This window comes from Hipposideros armiger, unplaced genomic scaffold (genome assembly GCF_001890085.2).
Source record: "Hipposideros armiger isolate ML-2016 unplaced genomic scaffold, ASM189008v1 scaffold_224, whole genome shotgun sequence".
NCBI classification, from domain to species: domain Eukaryota; kingdom Metazoa; phylum Chordata; class Mammalia; order Chiroptera; family Hipposideridae; genus Hipposideros; species Hipposideros armiger.
Genome location: NW_017731574.1, coordinates 682,257 through 688,256, shown reverse-complemented (window position 1 = coordinate 688,256; position 6,000 = coordinate 682,257). Strand labels below are relative to the sequence as shown.

General features: G+C 52.3%; 1 protein-coding gene and 1 long non-coding RNA gene across 3 annotated transcripts in view; both read left to right on the top strand.

Annotated features, from left to right (window-relative positions):
* LOC109389151 (uncharacterized) overlaps positions 1–4,841 on the top strand; it is a 16,753-nt gene extending 11,912 nt beyond the window's left edge. The window contains exons 2-3 of the long non-coding RNA XR_002125352.1: positions 1,871–1,939; positions 4,750–4,841. This is a non-coding gene — a long non-coding RNA (uncharacterized LOC109389151). The remainder of the gene's footprint in view (positions 1–1,870; positions 1,940–4,749) is intronic.
* Positions 1–6,000, top strand: part of CHST8 (carbohydrate sulfotransferase 8) — a 141,496-nt gene that overhangs the window by 110,491 nt on the left and 25,005 nt on the right. The gene's annotated exons all lie outside the window — the stretch shown is intronic.

Genomic DNA, 6,000 nt, shown 5'->3' with positions numbered 1-6,000 from the left:
AAGTCAACTTTCAGCCTCACTTCTGGATCCGTCCGTATCTCCTTACTGTTTCCCCCTCTTCTATCAGTCCCACTGTTAATCTATGCTGTCGTTTCTTGTACGCCATCCTAAAGTCTCTGCACAAGACAGAGTAGAATAGATAAATTATTGCTGGCTCTAGCTTCAGCTCCAAAACATGGGACATAGGAGCGGAAACTTCCTGTGTGGGCCGCACCTGACCGCTAGGAGCAGCGCTTTCCAGGGCCCCTGCTTCACACCTGTAGCCTGTGGCGGACTTCAGTGGCTGACCTCGTGGGTCCTCCACATCCAGGCTCATGCCTCTATGACAGGGACCCACACGGCATAACACGGGGGTGCTGCCCCTGACATAGGTCGGGTGGAGTTGAAGGGATGGGGGCGATGGCTAGCCAGGCCAGACCCTAGGCTTGTGACTTCTAGGAGCATGCCCTTCCATTGTCACCCCAATGACAGGAGCTCAGTGAGGGGAGGGGAAGGAGGAACAGCACTCACTCAGTGCCCAGGCCGGGAGGGGCAGCAGCAGCAGTCTGTTGAGAGTGGGGACCCACCTTCCTGCTCCCAGAGCTGCGCCAGGCTGGGCCTCTCCCGCCTCCTGCCACCATGCTCGGCACAACACCCTGGAAGCTAGACTTACCTGGAGTACCTTCCCTGCCAGGGGGCGGGGGAGTGGGCGAAGACCCTGCACAGTGAGGTCTCACTGACAACCATGAATCCTTCCCAGTTGGTCCCCGAAACATCCCTCAACCTCTGAATGAAGCTGAGCAGAGAGGGTAAGCAGGGTCTCTGTCTGAGGGTCCTCCACACCGTGGCCCAAGCAAGGCCAGAGGCTGTAGCAAATGTCAGGCAGAGAAGTCCCTGGCCCACAGGAGAGGGAGGCAGCCTTTAAAGACATGTGCTTCCTGGCAGGCAGCAGTGCCAGGCTTGGCTTTTGATCAGAAAAAATCCCAGCTGTTGGCAGAGACAAAAGACAACCCCTAGAAACAGACTGGCTGGGAAAAGATGGAAGAGAGGGTGGGGACAACTCCAGTCCCCCTCCTCCGCTGGCACACAGCCTCCCGCCACCGTGGCCAACCTTGCTTCTCAGCAGGGAGCGAAGGGGCACCTCCAGACAGACTTCAAATGCCCCACACACAGAGTCAGCAATTGAGCTGGAGAAGAGAAGAGAATTCACAGATTGATAGGGAAAGGCGTCAAGTGTGCCCCTGGCAGTGTGAGAACATGGATGCGAGATGAGACATGCCTGCCTCCAGCCAAGTGCTTCTCTCCTCCCGACTTCCCAGCCCATGGGCAGCCAGAGGGTTTGTTCTAGTGCATTCTCTCTCTCTCTCTCTCTCTCTCTCTCTCTCTCTCTCTCTCTCTCTCACACACACACACACACACACACACACACACACACACAGCTCTCTATAGCAGCCATAGAAAATCACGCTCTCTGCTTTCTTCCAGAAGGATCGCTCACACTTGTGAATGGAATAGAATCCCCCCTCCACCTGTTTCTCATTAAGGAAGTGTGTTTTCCAAGGTAGCATCCCACCACCTACAAACAGAACTGTTCCCCGCTGAGGGCCCTCAGCCCAATAAAGCCAAGAATTTGTGGTGACGGAGACAGACTCGGGGGGCAGGCTGCCATTCCAGCCCCAGCCCTCTCTTGGGACAGGCCTCTTGCCTCACTCGCCTGTCATGGACCCTCGGCCTCGGGCCAGTCTTGGAGGTCATCAGGATGGAGGCAGCCTGTGGAATTCCTGCCAGAGCATGTGCTCCCCTGAGTATGGGGAGTCCAGCAGCACCCCAAACTCTGCCCCCAGTCTGAATGGTTGGCTTTCATTCTTGTCCCTATCAATTGCACCCACAGAACTGAGAATTGGGCCCCAGAAGGGCAAGAAAGGAGGCTGGAGGACCAAGAGAGCGCCTCAAAGACCAGGTGCGTTTGAGAGTTGGAGTGAAGAACTTAGCAAAGAACTCAGTACTGACCTGGGACCCCTGCGCGCTTTTCCCAGTGCCTGCCAGGATGCCACTCCCGGCTTTCCCCACTCCACCCCAGCTCCTGGGGGCCCCTGACTTTCTTGGTCAACTATGAGCACGCTGGGGTTGGGGAGGAGGTCTTAGTCTAACGAGGGGCTCTCAGTCTTGGATGCAGATTGGGATCACACCAGGCTCTTCCAGACCCTCCAAATCTGGGTGGGGAGTGGACAGGCACTTAGAGAGGCTCCCCAGTGGGTCTTGGTCTAACTACTCGCCAGCCGGCTTCCCCCCGCCCCCTCCCCTGTCTATGATTTGCACTTGGCTGTGCCTGTAGCCTGACCCTGCCATCTCCAGAGAGGCGGACCTCACGGAAGGCATCCTTCTGAGACACTTCGGGGGTGTTTGCTTGAGCTCAGGATGGATGTATAATCCACTGCCTGCGGAGCCAACTGGGGTGACCACTTACCTGGCTGATGAGCATAGGGGAAGCTTTGGGGATCTGTGACACTGCAGGAGGGGGCTTCCGTGTCCTTGGGTCTGTGGGAAATGTCCTGTCCAGACTCCCTCCCTGTTCTTGAAGAGATGCACTGGCACCAGCAGGGACATTGGCCACCCCCCCTTCCCACCTCCCTACTTCATACCGCAGAAGTTGGGGGTCTTTGGCGTGTAGGATAGAACCCAAAGCTCTGGCCCCAATATACGTGAAAGAAAGAATGTGTGGTGTAATTATCATTCCACTCCCAAGCTCAGGGCCAGTGAGGCATGCTCTTGGAGCTGTCCCCAGCAGTGGAAATCGGCTGCCCTGGTGACCAGGAATAAGAGCTCATTGTGGCAGTGATTAGAGCTGAGACAAATGGGGAAGACAGTTCAGCTCCCCATGTTGTTATGTTCTAACAATCTGCTTTTCAAAATCCAGAAAAAGGCCACAGGACAGAACTCCAGGGGAGCAATGTTCCCAGGGGACACCTGGGTTTGTCACACTCTCTGAAATATGGCTGTCCTTCTAGGGCAGGCGTCCTTGCCAGCTCTTTCCTTGGGCTCCCCTTGGGCCTCCTCCAGTCTGCCCTCTGCCCAGCTCAGGCCCCCTGCCCAATCCTGGGTTTCTCACTCATCCCCAACCACTTGTTATGTGGCCTCTGCATTTGATAGCCCTGAACCTGGCCCCCAGGCAGTGACAGTGTTTATCTCTAAGTCCCGGAGATTTTTCTCCTGTCATCTTCAGCAACAAGTGGTTGCAGTTTTCATTATTAGACTTAAAAAAAAAATGTAGCTGAGAAAAGAGATATGTGCCTTCTACCCTACACTGGGAACATCTTGACATTTAAATCCAATTACCCTTTTCCCGTTCTTGATGAGGATATGACATGCAGCTAGAAAATGTTCTGCTAGATAAATACATCATATCCTGACTGCTCAAAACTTCGCAGGGCCAATATGGGGACTCTATGTCCCCTGGCCACCATCGGCCAGTGTGACAAGATGGGTCTGGCCATGTTAAAAGGCCCTGAAAATGGTTGTTTGGCACATTTTTGCAGCATTTGATCTCTTCTCTTCCCCAACTCATGAATTGGGAAAATAGAACAATGACAGAAGCAAGACAACTCTCGTCAACCTTGGTAAAGAGTCTGTAGTCATTCCTGAGCTCCCAGCCATGAGTTTTCAGCAAAATGCCACAACCCAGTTGGCCATAGTGGAGCAGGATTAATTTAACACATTCCCATACTACTTCAGAACTGCAGTTCTCTCAGCAGCAAAGCGCAATGGACTCCAAATCAATCTGAAAGCTAGTAAGGAGGGCTGTGCTATGATTCTGATGTACATACCGGTTCTCTTTGACATCTGGAGAGATGCAGTGCAAGTTCTTTAGCAAGTGCACTTCATCTCTGGATGACCAGGCAGTTCCCTGGCTGGAGAGGGAGACAGTGGGAGGAGAGGAAATTGCCAGGATTCATTAAGGCTGGGAGAATCCTGCCGCCTCCACCTTCCAGAAGGACTCCCTAGTAGGGGCCTGTGTCCAGGGGACCAGGCACAGCTCCCACCCCAACCTTGCCCCACTTTAGAAATCCACTTGCCACTTACAGTTACAGGGTTTGCCTTGACTATCGTCGTTCCATCTCCACCTGGAGAGAGAGAGAGAGAGAGGGAGAGAGAGAGAGGTGTCAAGGAAAATGTAAGTTCATGGAGATTTAGAGTCTCATTTTCACTTAGTTCCAACCACCTAATGTCTTCCCCAACTCACTCCCAGCCATGACTATTACCAGCCCGAACTCACTCTTCTCCCCACTCCCACAGGATGGAGTACAACCAAGCAGAGAAAGGTTAGCCGAACCCTCAGGAGTCAGGAAGGCAGACAACCTTCCCTCCCTCCTTTTTCTATCAGTGCCGGCTGACCAGTCACCTTCCCCTCCTGAGATCTCATCATCCTCAGACACCTTACATGGTGTCTGCAGTTGTTCAGCCCAGATGACACTGTTCTCTCCTGTGTGCTCAGAGCTGGTTAATAAATAGATATTAAGTCACTGACTTTGTGCTACAAAGCGCGGTGTGAGACTCCAGTGGCACTTACATTTGTGACTGCACGGGTGTGAAACTGTGCATGTGCTCGTGTGGTACATGGAATTCAAGGCTCATTCCATCAGCCCCAAAACATTGTTTCCAAGAATTCGCGTGCATTTATGGATTTTTACGAAAACACATTTTGTGTCATCTGATATTCCCTGAATGCTTAGGTAAGAGTTGAAAATGAGATCTTTCTTCCCTGACATTCAGGCTCCGGGCATCTCTCAAGAAGAGAAGGTCAAAGGATCAGACGAGGCTTTGGCTGACAAACAAGTAGCCATAGAGAACCGGACAAGCCCACATCCCGGCCAGTGATGCTTCACACTGAAGGCTCAGTCTGGGGCTGTCTGGTTGGAGGAGGTCAACTCTCAGAAGCAGGGGTGCGATGGGGACCCTGTCACTGTCCTTGTTAGTCCTTTTGTGCTACTTTAAAAAAGAAAGTATGTCCGAGCAGCAAACCTCATGTAACTTCTTTCAAGATTGCCTCACAGTCAGTTGTGGGATTCCTTGGTGGAAATTCCCAGTGCCTGAAGATGAGAGCACCTCTCCGATATGCCCAGAGAGCTTCCTCAAGGCCGTGGGCATCGGTTTGCAGAACTGCTTCACGGAAATCGTGTGGCACACTAAGTTCAAAGTCACAGCTCCTGCTGGGCTGAGAAGACTGGTCCTTGTGGCCTTGCAGCCTGTGTGGACGTGAGCCATGGGAAACTGGGTCTGGGACAGAGACTGGGCCACTTCGAAGAATTGGTGGAAACAACCTTCCAGGGAGAGGAGACTCACTCTGAAACAGACCCAGACTGGCAGAGTAAGACACACTCTTAGGCTCCCATGGTCAACCGGAGCATGGAGTTCCCACTAAAGGGCCACAGGAGTGGGTCTTAACATTTGGGCTCTCTCTCTCTCTCTCTCTCTCTCTCTTGCTGTCTTTCCCACTGGACAGTTAACCTCTCTGATGATAAATGATCTATTTGTATATGAGCCCAAGAACTGGTATCATGGGCACGTGCAAATCTTGGTTTCTGATACTCCTAGGGATGGAACAGAAGCTGTTTGTCAGAGCAGGGTCACATACCATGTACCTGAGGCCATGTGAATCTTCTCTGGCAAGATACCACACCTGGCACAGAGGTTACAGTTGGGGCGACCACTTGATAGAGTGCAGTAATCTATGGTGTCACCCTTCAGGACCCATCATTGTCTTTTGTCGGGACTAGACTGGTGAATTATATGGAGATTAGGTGGTTTATGACTACTCCTGCATGTTTTAGGTCTTTACAGGTGGCATGAATCGCTGCCATTCTCCCAGAAATAATATCTTGATTTAATATCTTGGCTCAGGGTATTGGGTAACTGTCACAGGCTTCCACTAAGATGGCTCTTATCCCACAGATCAAGGACATAGTGGTGCCGCCAGCTGTCACATATGTCCGTTCTGACCATACATCCAGAGACCAGGGAAAA